Source organism: Rutidosis leptorrhynchoides, chromosome 1, assembly GCF_046630445.1.
Source record: "Rutidosis leptorrhynchoides isolate AG116_Rl617_1_P2 chromosome 1, CSIRO_AGI_Rlap_v1, whole genome shotgun sequence".
NCBI classification, from domain to species: Eukaryota; Viridiplantae; Streptophyta; class Magnoliopsida; order Asterales; family Asteraceae; genus Rutidosis; species Rutidosis leptorrhynchoides.
The window spans coordinates 124,088,506-124,108,986 of NC_092333.1; positions in this window are offsets into that span (position 1 = coordinate 124,088,506).

Genomic DNA, 20,481 nt, shown 5'->3' on the forward strand with positions numbered 1-20,481 from the left:
ATACACTGATATATGAGCATGCACGATATAAGGTTTTGGACGAAACCTACTTCAATTTGCGGGTCCCTTAGAGATCTATTATGAGACCCATTTCCCAGGGACTTCTTTGGTTTGTGTGTCCCATAGAGATCTATTATGGGAACCATCATGATCTCTATGGGAACCATCATTCCCCCCTTCTCCCCCTAAAAAAAATTTGACGTTTCTACATTGAAATGTTTTTAAGAGAAAGAAAGAGAGGCATTCGAGACGCGGGGCATACACTGAAATGTGTGCATACACCGTATAAGGTTTTGGTAAAAACCTTCTTTGCAGTGCGAGTCCCATACAGATCTATTATGGGAACCATCATTATCTATATGGGAACCCACATTCCCCCCTTCTCCCCCTAAAAAAATTTTGACGTTTCAGATTTTGATAATCGTCATTTCATTGCTGGTCTCATTGCTCCCCCTAGGTACATGCATTGCTCCCCCTAGGAACATGCATTGCTCCCCCTAGATACATGCAGTTGTCAAGTTCATCTAGGAGAAGAAACTCAGATGAGTAGTTTTCAACGGATGGTGATTCGCCTATAAATACTGAAGTAGATGTACCAAAGGTTATGGATTCGGGCGAAATTGGTTTTGGAATAACCGGAGATTGGATGAGGTTGGAGGAAAGAGAGGTTCAAACAACACATCAGGTTATCTGAGGTTGTGGGTAGGTCATGCCTGAGTGTACAGTCAGGTGTCAGCGGGTTAAGTCCGGGTCTTGAACCGTTGTGTCCAAGAGCCATTTTGCAGTCAATTCAATTTTTGAAAGTCAATTTTGAATACCATTTATAGGCATTGTCGATCTGACTTATGGACGTTGAATTCCACTTGTGTTTGATACACGAAGTATTCCTTAGAAAGTTGATTTTGTGGAATCAAGGATGATTGAAATTTTTTTGACATAGCCAGAGAAACGGATCTCGGCTTAAGTTTAAGTAACTCAGACGAAGAGTACTTAATTGGTTTTGAAGAAGAAGTGGATCTTGGTGTTGAAAATGGTTTGGTTGTCCACTTCTTATTTGACACTTGTTTAGCAAGATTATTCTTTGAGTATTTAGAAACAAGGTCAATTTTGGTGCGCGGGGTATTTTTCGAACCTATGGATGGCTTCATGGGTTTGTGTGGAAGCCAACCATATTGATCGCGAAGCCCCGCAATCTCCCCATTTTTCCCATAAGTTGTTTCCAAAAATGGGCGATTGAACTTGGTCTGGTAACTGGAGTAAGTCCTTTTGCTTGGGAACTTGAATTATGCGGGTTGGGAAACATTAAATTCCTTTGATTTGGGTTGGGTAACTTTGGGTTCGTTTGGTTTCGAGGATATTTTTCTCGGAGTCATCGTTGACTTTGGAGAAACTCGCTCTTTTGGTTTAGGGTTAGAGGACCTTTCGGATGGGGTATGTAGGTAAACTTTTGATTTCATGGGGGATTTCCTCTATTTCTGTGTAGACTTAGGAGGACCGTTGTCTTTTGATTTTGGAGCCTCCAAGGTCTTTAGTGTTTTACGTACAGCAGACTTCGAGTACATTGAGGATTGGTACACTATGGGTTTGGGATTGGTCTTGGTAAAAGTCACATGCTTTTTCACAGCCTTGGGAGTAGACATTGAAGCATTGGATAACTCAGGAACCAACTGACATATTTGATTTTGGAGTGTCAGTGGAGGTCAGTATGGTCTCAGTACCAGGACAGATCTTGTAAGAACCAGGTTTTGAATATATAGTCTTGGTCACGAAGTCCATACTTTCCAGTGAATCACATTGGTCATGCAAGGTCTCATTCTCTTCCTTAAGTAGATTCACATGAGCTTTTAACTCCTGAATTTCTAAGACAAGGTCATCAATAGAAACTACAACAGAGTCTTTAAAATCATAAGTGGGTTCTACTTTGGGAACTACAGGCATCTTCTCAATTGTTGCTAGAGTTTTCTTGTAGGTCTCACATTTAACCTGAAGATCTATGTTTTCTCGTTCTAGCTTGTCAACAAATTGAGTAAGGTCAGTCTCAACATCCTGAGCTCCTAAAGAGATAGGTTCTTTCTCGAGTTGTGATTCTACCTTAACTTCTGGAATCTTGGGTTGAGATTCTAAGAAGTGATCTAGAGATTTGGACCTAGATGATTCTAACCTGCGTTCAACAATGTCAAATTTGGTCAAAAGAGAATCACTAAAGTCTTTGAGTTCTTGTGCTAGAACTTCACAATTGATGGAGTCATTCACGGATTTTAGGTTTGAGTCCCGTGATTCAGTGTTCTTTGAAATCAATTCACAAAAATTAACCACTTGATTTGCAATTTGATTTTCAAGTTTATGAACATTGGGGACCAGTTTGTTGTTTTGGGATTCAATGATAAAGATTTGGTGTTGTAAAGCCTTAATGATCATTTGAAATTTGAGTTCGTTGTCAAAATATTTGATTTTGTTTTGATCAAGTTCGTCCTCCAGACTGATGATGTATCTTTCTAAAACCAAGGTTGCTAAATAGATTATACGCCTTTTACAACTATTTTGAGCATTCAAACTTTCAAAATCCTTGAATAAATCGAGAGGTGTGTTATAATATGAACCATCTTTTCCCATGTAATTTGCATTTATTTTGTCATAAATTAACGACACCTCACATTTCATTTTTGTTGATCGATTGGCTATTCTCTCCTCAATCTCACTTTCATTGGCAAAATCTCTCGCAAACCTATCTTAATGTATCTACCATCATATAAACAAGGTTCGGCTTTGGAGATCTTGGACTGTATTTGAGGATTTTCAAACCCTAACCCCTGATGTTTTTGGTAGGAGTTTTTGGGTCGATTCAAGAACAGAGCTTGTTTAGAAATATGGCCATCTAAGACTACTTTAGCTTGGTCAGTTCTGTAAAGTTTTTCTTCAAGTAAACTTAGTTGGGTTTTCTTGTCTAAGTTTTCTGTAACTAACTTAGAGCATTCAGAAGTCTTCTCGGCCAGGTCACTCAAAGGCTTTCTAGTGTTCTGTTCTACAGTATCTAGGAAAAGTTTCTTAGAATCATTAAGCTTCTTAAGTTCTTTTTCAGAGTTGTTAACTTTTTCCGTGAGAACTGCATTCCTCAGTTTAAAATATGTCCTTTCTATCCGTAGGGGTTTCACACTACTTTCTATCTCTCTTAATTCAGTTACTTTGTCAGCTAGATCTTGTTTTATTTTCAAATAAGTATGATTTCACACTTTTGTTTCCAATTCCGATTTCAACCTAGAGTTATCATTTTTGAGTTCGCTAATTTGACTAGAAAATGATCTAAGGTCTCTATTCATCTTGGCAAAGTTGTCTACATACATATCAGGTAGTATAGGAAACACACATTCGTCATTAAAAGGCACAGATTCGGATTTGATGGGCAGTTTCATTTGGACATGTGGGAGTGGGGTATGACAAGCAGAGCTACATGCAATTGTATCATTTTGATCAAGAGGTGTTTCAGGACAAGTTCGCAATACATCAGATATAAGCACAGAATTATTAAGCACAGAATTGTAATATTCATGAGTAATATCAGTGTATAATCATACCTCTTCCTCGACATTAAAATATTTATAACATCTTCCGTTGATACGCGTTTTTAAAATATTTCGTTTAGGTAATTCACCCACCCATTTTTAAACTCGAGGGACTAAAGTCGCCAAAGGTTCAAACTAGTGACAAGGACAACTAGTCAAACCCTTTCTCCACCACTCACTTATTCACCTCCTCTTTCTTCTTTTGATACTTCCAAATCCTCTCAACTCTCAAACAAAGATTCATCATCTATTCAAGATCTAGCAAGCATCAACTCAAACAAATTACATATTTGTAATCCTTTCATCTTCCTCTTCGAATCCATACCAACTTCATCTCGTTTGGGTAACTTTCTAAAAACACTAAATTTCTTGTTCTTGATCTTTAAAACTTAAAAGTGTGTTAATTAGTGTCTATGTGTGACGACCCGAAAATTTTTGACCAAAATTTAAACTTAATCTTTACATGATAACATTATTCCGACATGATAAGTAATAAATTTTGACAAGTTTTAAAACTTTTGAAATAAGTTTCATACAAACAATTGACCAACCATTTGTTCGACGATTCACGAACGTCATAACTTGTATTAAACATATACTTATATATATATATATATATATATATATATATATATATATATATATATATATATATATATATATATATATATATATATATATATGGATATATGGATTATATCTAACTTGAAAATATGATAATTAAATATCTCATTAAGTATATTAACAAAGTATTATATATATATTTTCATACTACTAATTTAAAGAGTTTTTGAACAATATATATGTTACTATTTAAACGACGTAATTAACTTATGTTAAAATGTATTTACATATAATGTATTACGAGTGTAAATACATCCTTACAAGTATTGAATACACTTTATAATATACCAATACAAATAAAGGATAGCTATACTCGTATTTTGGTTCAATTTCCTCGAGAATTCTACTCGCATTCATACGGTATTTTTTTTACCCGTATTATACACAGCTTCTAGAAGTATTTACTATTGGTATATACCAATAGAAATCTGCAATTATTTGTGTAATATGTCATCCATGACCTAATCAATTTAATATGTCATCCATGACTTAATACATTTTAACTTATACTAGATATTTTCACTAAAAACAAATTTTCAAGCCTATAAATAAGCACCATTTCTACCTCATTTTTACACATTCATTTTCCAAATTTTACTTCCAATTTTCACACACACTTGCAAGAACTCTCTTAAGTTTTGTTCTACTACTTCTTTCCAGCAACTTAAAATTCTAAACTTGAGGTAAAAACTCTACTTCAACTCTTGTTCAATTCATATGTTTATAGCTATCTATATAAGAGTTTATAAACTAGAACATAGTTTAGTTGATTCTAAACTTGTTTGAAGAACTAATCTAATCTTTCTAACTCAACTCTAATAGCACTTATTTATATGTATTATTATGTTATATTAAGTTAATATAAGAACTTATAACTTGTACATATGAAGAACACCTTGAAACTTAACATATATCGTTTAATCTCCATTCGGTAAAAAGCGGACTGTTTTGGGTTGGGAATTAAAAACCTATCTTAGACTTTGAGTTCGAGGCTAAGACTTTGAAAATATGTAAATATACATAAATAAGACTTCCATTATTTTTTTCATGATTTTAGACAAAGTGGAAATATTTTATCAAAAATCATATATTGGGTGGGTGCAGGGATTCTTCCAAATCTGTCCACCGGCACAAAAAGAGGGTAAAACTCTGAATATTAATACATGTACTGAAATTTTCGAATTTTTTTTTAAAAATTAACTTCTTAAGGAATCCATAGCAATTTGATTCACTTTAAACGGAGTTGTAATGAATATTTGGCGAGCAAAACAAAATCTGCTAAAATTAACGTTGTATGGACGAAATTTATATTGTAAAAACTATATTAACCATATCCTTGCTAATTTTTCCTATATACTATATATATTTGGACATGTTATCATTAGTATAACAAAATATTATAATCTTAGTTAATTCCGAGATTGTATATATATAATAATCTTGGTACATTCCATGACAATAAGTATACAATACGTTTTGATAAATCCTAAGACAATAAGTATACAATACGTTTTGATAAATTCTAAGATAATACGTATACAATACGTCTCTGGGTTGATGCAAAGACAATATGTATACAATACATCGTGGGGTAATTCTAAGATTATATATATACCGATTATTGGACTGTTGGACATTTCGGACTATTTTAGACTACTAACAAAGGACTACTAACATAAAAATGTTAAAAATTAATTCTATGAACTTATTTTATTTTATTCACATGTCGTATTATTATCTGAATCATTATTATTGTTATAGGTTCGTGAATCCAAGGACGACGGTCATATTTTTAATAAGCTGAAAACTTATTATTAATATACTTTTACTACCGTGAGTATATAATCCCATTTTTAAACTCTACAAATATTTTGGGTTGAGAATACATGCATTTTATGTTTTACGCCATAGACACAAGTACTTAAAATATATTCTACGTTGAGTTGTACCACTTTGCATATCTTCCCTAATAGCTTGGTAACTAATATTTATATGTTGTTAGAACATGTATACGCGAATCCTATTGATAGATCTATCGGGTTTGACAACCCCAACCGGGCTAGTTGCTCTAGTATCGTAAACGGTTGCATAGTACTTCATTTTTACTATACTTAGTACAGTGTAGGGAGATTTCATAATAAAGGGAATATGCTACATTAATGGTTAAGTATGGTTACCGAAGCGCTCAACAACTTATAGAATACTTTTATACACTTGCGAGTGTACATATATTTATAACTATGAAATCTTGTGGTCTATATTTATATCGATGTTAAACCTATATATCTCACCAACCTTTGTGTTGACTGTTTAAGCATGTTTATTCTCATGTCCTTAAGAAAGTCTTCCGCTGTTGCATAATCTGAGCAAGCTGTGCATGGAGTCTCATGCTTTTAATTAAATAAAGTGTTGCATTCAATAAAACCTTTGTCATGTATTATATTTGACTGTTATGTCAAGTGTGTAGTATTTGAAAACTGATGTATTATGGGGATTATTCCTTAAATAATCGTCCAATTGTTTAAAACATGCATTATGTATAATAATGGTGTGCTTTTTATGAAACAAATGCAATATTTTCTAAAACATATCATATAGAGGTCAAATACCTTGCTATGGGACCAATGAATAACGTACTGCGTTTATAGTAATATGGACGGGTCGTTTCAGTTGGTATCAGAGCGGTGGTCTTAGTGAACCAGGTCTTGCATTAGTGTGTCTAACGGATAGTTATTAAGATGCATTAGTGAGTCTGGACTTCGACCTTAACTGCATGTTAAAAGTTTTGCTTATCATTTCTAGTCGAAAATCATCTGCTTATCACCCTTAGAAAATTACCTGCTTATCATTCTTAGTCTAGACACATCTTACTGCATTGATTACATGAATCGTGTATAGACGAAATTCATATCTTAGCGTATCTGCAAATTCATATCTTAGCGTATCTGTTACTGTAAACTTTGCCTAACATATTCCGAAAATTCCTCCGTAATCTATGAAATCTTTTGCTATATATATATAGATATTCTATGTAATTAGAATACCATCCGATAGCCAAAAATCATTTCATATTGAAAAATCCTTTATTCAATCGTACGAAATGGAACTCTCCACTAGTTCAAGTCCCTCAAATTCCGATATGGAGTTTCACTCGAGCTCCGAAAGCAGTGTGACCGGAATGGATCAACCAATTAGCCATCATCTATTTGGATGAATTGGGGATGGGTTCGTAGTCTACTTAATCATTGGAGACAAGAAGAAAGTGATCCCTTCCATCCACCACATTGCCCTCTTGGTGAAGAACCTGAAGCACTTACCGGCGAACCTGTTCGAGACACCATTTTCTCTCTCATTTCCAGAGTGTCTCATCATGATTACATATTATCTCACATTCTAGATCTTATTCACCCACTCGTCCGAACCACCAATTATCCCGGAGTAATAGAAGAAGTCGGTGAGCTTCGCGCTCGGGTAATGGCTTTGGAGAATATGGTACAAAGGTTACAAACACCAGCAGGGGCACCGGCAACAACAGTACCATCACCACCACCAACAACAACATCCTCATCCCACACCTCAACATCACAATCTGTACCTCGAGCATCAACATCACACGCACCATAGATACCAAGGAGTACCAACAACAATAACCGATGAAGTATTAATCTATAACTTCATTGGAGAAACATTCTGTGGCAATTATGTAATCTCTAATATTAGAGATTATTCATTTCTAACTCCAGCCTAAGATCAAATGAACTTAACTCATCAAATCTGTATTGCACCTGAAGAAAATATACATATATTTTCATAAAGATTGTAATAAAATTCTCTGGTACAAAACATTACTTGTGAATTTTTTTTAATGGGTAGGTAATACCCGAGAGAGATATAAAAATTCACAATCAATATGTTATATCCTTAGATTCTGATTCAGCAAATCATCAACTATACTCACTACTTTCACAACAATATACATTCTTTCATAGAAATCAAAACAACCATTTTTATCCAAATTTGATTACATATTCTAATTTTGACAAATCAAAATCCAAGTCAAGATTTAACAGAAGACATCACTCTTAGATTCCTACATCTTTCAAAGCTATACTTTGACTTCAAAACTGTGCTAGAACATCATATGTATATTAATGATTACAATATGTGTTCAAACCCTTCGAAATTCTTGAAGACACTTCAAATAATGAACAATCGAGATGATGATCCAACCACTTGTTATCCACAGTTATGTACCTGAAAAACTCTCGAAACCAAAGTCATAGTTTAACATGTGTCCGTGTCAGACCCTTTGGCATTTATTAGCTAAAATAACTTTTCAATCTCTTTTCAGAATAGACAGTTTTGTCATGGCTCCAGCAAATCATCTTCAATTGTTCATTCGAATAAGCCTTATCATAACGATTACCCCTTGATCATTGTTACCGAGGAACCTTTTCATATCTCGCCACATTAGCAGTAAACTTACCAACAACTTCTTTGATCCTTAAGCCTCTCCGAAAAATCACTATAATTATTCATTGAAACCCTATCACATACTCATCTGCATCTTGTAATGGTAGTTACCATACCAAAAAGCTTGAATCATTATTCTCGAATTTCGCAGCAATTCTACGCCAATAGTTATATATATACATATAACGTCTACCTCCAAGACTTACAGACTTCGAATGTGAAGTTTCTGAAAAACACCCTAAACTACGAACTAGTTCTCGAAATTTTGAAAAATGTTGATGAAGAAGCAAAAACTGTAAACGACCTTAACAGTAAAAAGTTTGATGATAAAGAATAGTGTGTTGGCAAAGCTCGGAAAAAGAGAAGATTTGGTACTGAAAAACGGATTGAGCAAACCATGAAGGAGGCTGTGGACAAATCACAAGGATGAAACCTACCTTCAAAGAATCTAAATGATTCAGTATCTACTGAAGTCATTAACGAATACCTTGCTCCTGACTCTGAACCCTTGCGGACAATATTCTTCATCATCCGCTGATATTAAAAATTCTAAGATATCATCGTATCTTTCATTCTAAATATCCTCGATATTTTTGAAGATATTTTCATGACTATTCTTATCTGAAATAATTCATCTTTTCGCGCTATTTGTGTTACATCATAAAAGAAACTATTTTAGTTTCTAAATTCTGAAACCTTCGGAGTTTAAAATATGAATGTTTTGAAGTAGTGTTAGGAACTGAAGCATGAGTTAGTATAATATAATGACACTTGATCAACGTGATTATATTACAGTAAGTCATGCTAAGTTTCTAAATGGAACGTGATGATTCATAGATCATAACGTCATCATGTGCCATGTTACACGACTCTGGTATTCTACTTAACCTCTAAACATATCAAGAAAATATTCTTCTAGATGATTCGGTCTTTTCTGAGGTATTCTAGTAATTTGACAAATCAAGATCATGCCATTACAATTTCCTTCTTAGAACATTAACGATGTTCATTCCAAAAATTCATGTCTATGAATTCTGGACCATTATTCGCTTGACTTAAAGTCGGAAAGAGAAAACAAAAGGATGAAGCTCCAAAATAGAAATGGGAGTATAAATCGCAGCAAATAGAAGAGAGTATTAACTGTGGATGTCAGTGATTATAGAAAGACAGAAGCAGAGATTTCGAAATATAAGGGAAAAAATAAAGCCCAACAACAACTCGGAAATTACAAACCATGTATATCGATGCATATAGCAATATAAAGACATGGGAGAACTAAAAACACTATAAAACCAAGAGTATAGTAGAAGTAAATAGATTCTTCCGGTGACAGATGAAAAGAAGAATGGCAGATATGAAAGTTAGGAGTATATCAAGAATCGGAACTGGATGGAGCATATTGACGAATGCTTTAAAGTATGAATTGAGGGAGGAAGAATAGAAGTTATGAGCTGTGGAAATAAGGAAATGAAGAGGGTGGATTTATAGTGAAATATCCGACAGGGCAATCAAAACAGATTATCGCATTTAACCAAAGAGGATCCTAATTTCCTTAATTTCCGAAGAATCGAATCTTATTTAGATTTCAAAGATTTTCTTCTAAAATTCCTTGAATTCTAAAAATCAACCGTGGCTACGTCACCGGATAAGACGAACATGTATTTACTCATTTTCACTCTTTTGCGATAGCTTCACTCGTACTCTTCACAAAATCAAATTGATTTATCTATATTACCCAATGATGATAAAACTCAAATTTTCAGCTCTTATGCGTCATGAAAACATACTTATTGTCAGCCATGACGATCCCAATCAAATTTCGGGACTAAATTTCTTTAATGGGTAGGTACTGTGACGACCCGGAAATTTTCGACCAAAATTTAAACTTAATCTTTACATGATAACATTATTCCGACATGATAAGTAATATATTTTGACAAGTTTTAAAACTTTTGAAATAAGTTTCATACAAACAATTGACCAACCATTTGTTCGACGATTCACGAACGTCATAACTTTTATTAAACATATATATATATATATATATATATATATATATATATATATATATATATATATATATATATATATATATATATATATATATATATATGGATATATGGATTATATCTAACTTGAAAATATGATAATTAAATATCTCATTAAGTATATTAACAAAGTATTATATATATATTTTTATACTACTAATTTAAAGAGTTTTTGAACAATATATATGTTACTATTTAAACGACATAATTAACTTATGTTAAAATGTATTTACATATAATTATTACGAGTGTAAATACATCCTTACAAGTATTGAATACACTTTATAATATACCAATACATATAAAGGATAAGTATACTCGTATTTTCGTTCAATTTCCTCAAGAATTTTACTCGCATTCATACGGTATTTTTTTACCCGTATTATACACAGCTTCTAGAAGTATTTACTATTGGTATATACCAATAGAAATCTGCAATTATTTGTGTAATATGTCATCCATGACATAATCAATTTAATATGTCATCCATGACTTAATACATTTTAACTTATACTAGATATTTTCACTAAAAAACAAATTTTTAAGCCTATAAATAAGCACCATTTCTACCTCATTTTTACACATTTATTTTCTAAATTTTACTTCCAATTTTCACACACACTTGCAAGAACTCTCTCAAATTTTGTTCTACTACTTCTTTCCAGCAACTTTATATTCTAAACTTGAGGTAAAAACTCTACTTCAACTCTTGTTCAATTCATATGTTTATAGCTATCTATATAAGAGTTTATAAACTAGAACATAGTTTAGTTGATTCTAAACTTGTTTGAAGAACTAATCTAATCTTTCTAACTCAACTCTAATAACACTTATTTATATATATTATGATGTTATATTAAGTTAATATAAGAACTTATAACTTTTACATATGAAGAACACCTTGAAACTTAACATATATCGTTTAATCTCCATTCTGTAAAAAGCGGGATGTTTTGGGTTGGGAATTAAAAACCTATCTTAGACTTTGAGTTCGAGGCTAAGACTTTGGAAATATGTTAATATATGTAAATAAGACTTCTAGTATTTTTTTCATGATTTTAGACAAAGTGGAAGTATTTTATCAAAAATCATATATTGGGTGGGTGCCGGGATTCTTCCAAATCTGTCCACCGGCACAAAAAGAGGATAAAACTCTGAATATTAATACATGTGCTGATATTTTCGAATTGTTTCTAAAAAATTAACTTCTTAAGGAATTCATAGCAATTTGATTCACTTTAAACGGAGTTGTAATGAATATTTGGCGAGCAAAACAAAATCTGCTAAAATTAACGTTGTATGGACGAAATTTATATTGTAAAAACTATATTAACCATATCCTTGGTAACTTTTCCTATATCCTATATATATTTGGACATGTTATCATTAGTATAACAAAATATGATAATCTTAGTTAATTTCGAGATTGTATATATATATAATAATCTTGGTACATTCCATGACAATAAGTATACAATACGTTTTGATAAATCCTAAGACAATAAGTATACAATACGTTTTGATAATATTTAAGACAATACGTATACAATACGTCTCTTGGTTGATGCAAAGACAATACGTATACAATACGTCGTGGGGTAATTCTAAGATTATATATATACCGATTATTGGACTGTTGGACATTTCGGACTATTTTGGACTACTAACAAAGGACTACTAACATAAAAATGTTAAAAATTAATTCTATGAACTTGTTTTATTTTATTCACATATCATATTATTATCTGAATCATTATTATTGTTATAGGTTCGTGAATCCAAGGACGACGGCCATATTTTTAATAAGCTGAAAACTTATTATTAATATACTTTTACTACCGTGAGTATATAGTCCCATTTTTAAACTCTACATATATTTTGGAATGAGAATACATGCATTTTATGTTTTACGCCATAGACACAAGTACTTAAAATATATTCTACGTTGAGTTGTACCACTTTGCATATCTTCTCTAATAGCTTAGTAACTAATATTTACATGTTGTTAGAACATGTATATGCGAATCCTATTGATAGATATATCGGGTTTGACAACCCCAATCAGGCTAGTCACTCTAGTATCGTAAACGGTTGCATAGTACTTCGTTTTTACTACACTTGGTACAGTGTAGGGAGATTTCATAATAAAGGGAATATGCTACATTAATGGTTAAGTATGGTTACCGAAGAGCTCAACAACTTATAAAATACTTTTATACACTTGCGAGTGTACATATATTTATAACTATGAAATCTTGTGGTCTATATTTATATCGATGTTAAACCTATATATCTCACCAACCTTTGTGTTGACTGTTTAAGCATGTTTATTCTCAGGTCCTTAAGAAAGTCTTCCGCTGTTGAATAATCTGAGCAAGCTGTGCATGGAGTCTCATGCTTTTAATTAAATAAAGTGTTGCATTCAATAAAACTTTTGTCATGTATTATATTTGACTGTTATGTCAAGTGTGTAGTATTTGAAAACCGATGTATTATGGGAATTATTCCTTAAATAATCGCCCAATTGTTTAAAACATGCATTATGTATAATAATGGTGTGCTTTTTATGAAACGAATGCAATATTTTCTAAAACGTATCATATAGAGGTCAAATACCTCGCTATGGGACCAATGAATAACGTACTGTGTTTATAGTAATATAGACGGGTCGTTTCACTATAGCTCAAGTCTAACATGAATATGTGATTTATATGCTCGATCTTGTTGTTTTGAGTAACTAGCATGAACTTGACAAATGGGTGTGTTTGATCTTGAGATTTGGTTTCTTAAATGTTGTTAGATGTTAAAAGTGCATGTATTAAATGTGTTACTAGCATCACTAGTTTCAATTTGATGTGTAGGTTGACTTAGAAAGACTCCATAAACTTAATTGCTAAATTTGTGATTTTGAGTTAGGGTTTGATAGAATTAAAATGAACTTTTGATGCATTGAATGCTTTGAAATATTGTTTGTAAGTGTTTAGTTATATTGTATGCGTAATTACCTACGAAACGGCGTATCATATGTGTGCATTTAATTCCCGAATCATCAAAGTGCATTTATGAACTTGAAAGCATTTATGGTGAACATTTAATGAACTTTCAACTTGGATTTGATTATTGTAAATGATGATTTTGGTTGATGAAATGTGTTTAGTTTTGTTCCTCGTTATTACCTTTCCAACGATGTATGGCAAGCGTTTTAAATGTTTTCGGTTCATGAGTTATGTTAAATTGAAGTTTGGTTCGAGACTTAACAAAAATACTGCAAACAGCACTTTTCCAGTAATGAGCGCCGCGCATACCTTCGCGCACCGCGCAAATGTGAAGAAGCAAATGCTTAACCCCTGAGATTATATCTGACCTGGTTTCACGCCTTAGTGCGCACCGCGCATATCCCCAGACCAAATTTTCTTTGTGTTTTATTTTTCACAAATTCTTTCCCGCTTAACCGTAACTTCGATTAACATAAAATATGGCTAACATGCTCATATATGATTTCTCATCATGGAAAAACTATCGGATACCCGACCCCGTTGACTTTGACTTTGACCAAGTTTGACTTTTAGTCAAACCTAACCAAATACTTATGCAATCATTCTAGCTTGCTTTTATACTTGTATCTTGCATGAAACTTGACAACGTGATTCACATGCTATATAATCGAGTCGCAATGAGCTATAGGACTAATTGAACACTTTGACCAACTTCATGCTTACCGATATTGATACAACCTATTGTTTAGGTCGAGACTAGCATTCTTTCTTGCACACGTTTACTTTGTGAAGTACATTTACATTCATGCACTCAAGGTGAGATCATAGTCCCACTTTTACTCTTTTATAATTACATTTGGGATGAGAAAACATAAACGTTTCATTTTACAAAGTGAACACAAGTACAAAAACAAACATTCTACGTACGAGTTAGAACAAAAATGCCTCAATTCGATTATCATTAGTTACACTTGCCGGGTGTAAGCGAGAACTTATGTTCTATGGCCATATGGGTTTGACAAACCCTCGTGATAACAAATTTTAGAATGGTTTACTATTATTTCACCGTTATAAATCTTGTGGTTCAACTTACATACTCACTTACTAAATCTATGATTTCACCAACGTTTTTCGTTGACAGTTTTCTATATGTTTTCTCGGGTCCTTGAACGCTAAGTGATACATGCTTCCGCACTCTATTTTTGATACTTGCTTGGATGTCGAGTATACATGCATATTTGGAGCGTCTTTTGATTTACTTTTAAATTGTATCGCATAGGTTTCAATTGTACTTTAAACGTTATAATGTAACTAGTCGTTGAACTACTTTTGTAAACCTTGAAACATCCTTACATTTGAAATGAATGCGACATATTTTGGTCAAACGTTGTTTTAAAGACTTATGACTACGCAACGGGACCTAAGTATACGGCAACGTCAATGACAATTTTGTCGGGTCGCTACACTTTTGGCCTCGATCACAACGAGTAGTGTAACATCGCGCACTGCCACACTATAGTGAATCCTGATGGATATCACTAACCTACACGCGCTCTTTTGGCCTCGATCACAACGAGTAGTGTAACATCGCGCACTGCCACACTATAGTGAATCCTGACGGATAACACTAATAATACCATCGCTAACAATTAAATCTTATACATATACGCACAATCATTCTACTCACTTGGACACTATCGCATCCAATGTCTTACGGGTCTCACTCAAGCAAGCTTAACAACCCAATACCAACCAAATGCCTAAGCAACATAAGACTCACACAATAGAGTCAAGGCACAATTCATTAACCACACACTCAACCAAGTGCAACACGAAACCGCAAACGTAAACCGATCGCTCGCCACGAATTATCTCCAACGGAGAATAAAGTTTAGCTAAGGCTTATATACAAACCGCATGTTATTACAAACGACTAACATACAAATATTACACTAAAAGTACCTGAACGTCTTCTCGCGACGCCCGCCACCGCTAGCTCAGGACACTCCGCCTTGCGATGTCCTTCTTCCCGACAATAGAAACACACAACGTCGCCACTCCTCGATACCGGAAACTCCCAGAACTTATGTCCCCTTTCACCACAATTAAAACATCTAGACGTACAAGAACCCGATGGCCCTTTCCTCATACTACTCGTGCTCGCACTTGCGCCCTTAGTCTTCTTACTTGGAGCACCATAAGAATCAACCCTTCTCTTACTTGAAGGTTCACTAACCATCGATCGCGAATGCGATTCAAAACCCCTCGCCATGGCGAACAACTCCGCGAACGAGTTCACTTGACCAAGGCTAATCTTGTTCCACAAGTCATCATTCAAAGTTCGATAGAAATCTCCCATCAACATACTATCTCTTCCATTATACTCCGGGCAAAAACGAGCCTTCGCTATAAAGGTCGTCTTGAGAGTATTCAAATACATGGAACCTTGTTGCAAATTTCGCAACTCATCACGCAAATCCGACAAATCGGCTTGTGTCCAGAACTCCTCGAAGAATTCCTTTTTAAAATCGTCCCACGATAACCCCATAAACAATTCACCACCAACAATAACAATTTTACCATCCAACCAATCCTTCGCCCTACCCCGCAACAAGCTAGTAGCGAGTCTTGTCCTCTTCTCGGGATTGCATTCAATAGTGCGAATGTGACGACCCGGGAATTTCCGACCAAATTTAAACTTAAATCTTTATATGATTTCGATACGATAAGCAAGGTATATAATGTTGAGTTTAGAAAACTTTGGAAACGATGTTCATATATTCAATTGACCTTCGACTGCTACCGACGATTCACGAACAATTAATTATAAATAGATATGTGTGTATGTATATATAAATAATAATTTGAAATATAATTTGAAGTGTTATATGTTGTTGTTATTAAAAATTAATAAAACAAAAATAGGATATTATAATAATTTTTATTTAAAATATATCTCTATATATAAATAAAGTATATTAAAAATAAATATTAAATGATTGTAATACTCATTTGATGTCCCGATTGATATTAAGTAAGCTAAATTCAAACTTATATGATTTTAAAATAAACTTTGATTCGAAAATGAGTTCTATAAATTTTAAGCTTACTAAAAATGAATTTAGAACCTAATTATTAAATTTTAACACTTTTTATATTTTACCCATAAATGAGAGGGACAGTTGATGTAATTTTTATTTAATAATTTAATGATCGAATTTTATACCATAATGACCAAAATAAATAAATATAGTTAATTTAAAAATATGGGATTTTTATGAGAACTTTTATCCGCCACTAATTTACAACGGAACACGATATAATACCCATATAAACTGTCGGTAGATTAGGACAAAGGAAAGGCTACTAAACTTTCATCCACTTATATGATTCTTTCTCAACTTTATAGATTATTAAGTAATTATACTGTGTTTGTTTTAATATATACCCAGTTTATACGACTTTATTAGTAATAAGATAATTTGGTTACTGTGTGAGTTGATTCTTATTTCCTCTGCACCACTACATTTTATATACATATATATCACATATATGAATGCATATATATTAACCTCCTTTCACCTTTATCACTCTCAACCTTCTACCATTGAACGATTGGCAACCATCTCCACCACCTCACCGTCGCCCAACCATCATGAACACCATTCCCGCTACTCCTTTATGTTTTCCGTTTTGATGCTAACCATCACCAAAACACCACCTGTGCTTTCTTTTCTTGTTTCTTCTTGACGAATTCAACCATCCCCAGGTTGATTCTTTGTTTCGTTCGAAATAGAGATTGAACGCGTTGTGAATCATAGCGTGGCGATAATATACGCTACACAAGCTCTACTTACGCTCCTACTGTTTGCTTTGCTGAGTCAGCAGGTTCGTGAATCCGAGGCTAATCCTGCATTGTCCAGTTCCGTCGTATGAATGTTTTTACTACAAAATATTGTATCGTACGAAATAAATCTTCCGCTGTGCATTTGCTCATTTTAGGGATATTACCTGGAGTCATTCATGACATATTTCAAAAACGTTGCATTCGAGTCGTTGAGTTCATCAAGATTATTGTTAAGTCAATGATAGTTTGATATATTATGAAATGTGGTGCATGCCTGTCAACTTCCGATGCTTGTCTTTTAAAAACGAATGCAATGTTTGTAAAATGTATCATATAGAGGTCAAGTACCTCGCGATGTGATCAACTATTGTGAATCGTTTATAATCGATATTGACTTCGTTCAGATGGATTAGGACGGGTCATGAAAGTTGGTATCAGAGCGGTGGTCTTAGCCAACCAGGTCTTGCATTAGTGTGTCTAACTGATAGCTGTTTAGTTGCATTAGTGAGCCTGGACTTCGACTGTGTCTGCATGTCAAAATTTTTGCTTATCATTTCGTGTCGAAAATTACCTGCTTATCATTCTTAGAGAATCACTTGCTTATCATCCTTAAAGTCTAGATACGTCTTACTGCCTCTATTGCATAGACAGTGTATAGATAAATTCATATCTTAGTGTATCTGTTAGTGTTACCTTTGCCTGACAGTTTCCGTAGATTCCGCTGTAACTTATGGGATTTTAGTATTATATATGCATATGTAAATTATGTATTGCAGGGTACTAATCTACATCCTATAATCTATTTCTTATCGAAAATCCTTCATCTGATCGTACGAGATGAATCCCTCAACAAGTTCGAGTCCCTCAGATTTCGATAGCTATTCCGATAGTTATTCCGACAGCTATTTCGACATGGATATTCACCTAAGCTCCGAAAGCGGTGTCACCAGAATAAATCAATCAATCAGCCATCCCCAATTCATCTGATGGGTTCGTAGTCAACTTAATCAATGGAGACATGAAGAAGGCGATCCCTTCCACCAACCAGATTCACCTCTTGGTGAAGAACCTGAAGCACTTACCGGCGAACCAGTCCGAAACATCATTTTCACTCTCATCTCCTGAATAGCTCGTAACGATTATGAAATATCCACAATTCTAAACCTTATTCATCCGCTCGTTCCGACCGACAATCATCCTGGAGTAATAAGTCAACGAACTTCGCGCTCGAATAATCAATTTGGAGAATATGGTGCAAAATGTACTAGCTTCAGCAACATCACCAGCATCAATAGAACCATCAGTAACAACACCAGTACCATCAACAATCCATGCCTCGACATCTCATTCTGTACCTCGAATATAATTATTGATCTACGAATCGTTCTACATCATTTATTTTCGTTCGACATGGTGATTATGTAATCTCTAATGTTTTAGAGATTATATGTTCTTGTTCTAACGATAAATCAAATGAGTTTAATATCATATTGACTCATTAAATCCATGGTTACATCTGAAGAAAATATATATGTATATATGTTTTCATAAAGATTATAATTAAAAATTCTTTTGTACAAACTGTTAATGGTGAAAATATTTTAACGGGTAGGTAATACCCGAGGAATATTTAAATTTCACATTAATAAGTTACACTGTATATTCTTCGAATCTGATTCAACAGTTATTCACTATCCTACTTACATCCACCGGTATCCGTATCCGTTCACCGCGGAATAACCATTTTCATTCAATTTTAAATTTGGATTTTGACCTATCAGAATCCAACAAGTGGCATAATGAAGAAAACATTTGATAAAATAAAATTTGTTAGAAACAGACTAATTAACTATGAGAAATTTTGTTAAGAATCCACGCTAACAAAATCCTAGCTAACTGTTCCTAGCTAACTATTAATTCCGTATTACATTTTATTTTATCGCAATTTATTTATCGCAATTTAATTATCGCAATTTATTTATCGCAGTTTATTTATCGCAATTTATATTCTCGCAATTTTATTTATCGTCATTTAATTTCTGTTATTTATTTTTATGCACTTTAAATATCGGGACACGTATACAACGTTTTGACATATCATATCGACCCATCTATATATATTATTTGGAATAACCATAGACACTCTATATGCAGTAATGCGGGAGTTAGCTATACAGGGTTGAGGTTGATTCTATAATAATATATATACTTTGAGTTGTGATCGAGTCTGAGACGTATACGGGTCACGATACGTAATAATTAATTCGAATATTATATATTAAACTATATATGAATTATTGGACTGTTACTGTGGACTATCAACTGTGGACTACCAACACTGGACAATTAAAATGAATTAAAATATTGATTATAACATATGAAACTAAACAATTCTTCAAGTTTGCCACTTGATTTCATTTTAAACCCCATTCGTATCATCACGATTACAATCTGCGTTCAAACCTTTCATGATTCTTGAAAACACCTCAATCGATAGGATGAATCAACCGCACTTCATCTACGGAAGGAAAGATTTATGCATATAGTTATGCACCTGAGAAACTCTCGGCAACTGAGTAAAAGTTTAACACGTAGCCGCGTCAGATCCTTTGGCATTTATTAGCAAAAATAACTTTGCGATCCCTTTCAAAGTAGCCAATTTTGTCACAGCTCCAGCAAGTCAACTTCGACTTTTCATTCGAAGTAGCCTTACTATAATCCTGATATATACAATTACCCTTTTGATACCGGAGAATTATTTTATATTCCACCATATTACCAGCAGACGTACCAGCAACCTCGTTGCTTTTTGGCTTAAATCTCTCTGACAAATCATTATATTTATTCATTGAAACCCTTTCATATACTCATCCGCATCTTGTAACGAGAACTGCCATAACAATTACCGGGAATCAGCAATCAGTACTTTGAAA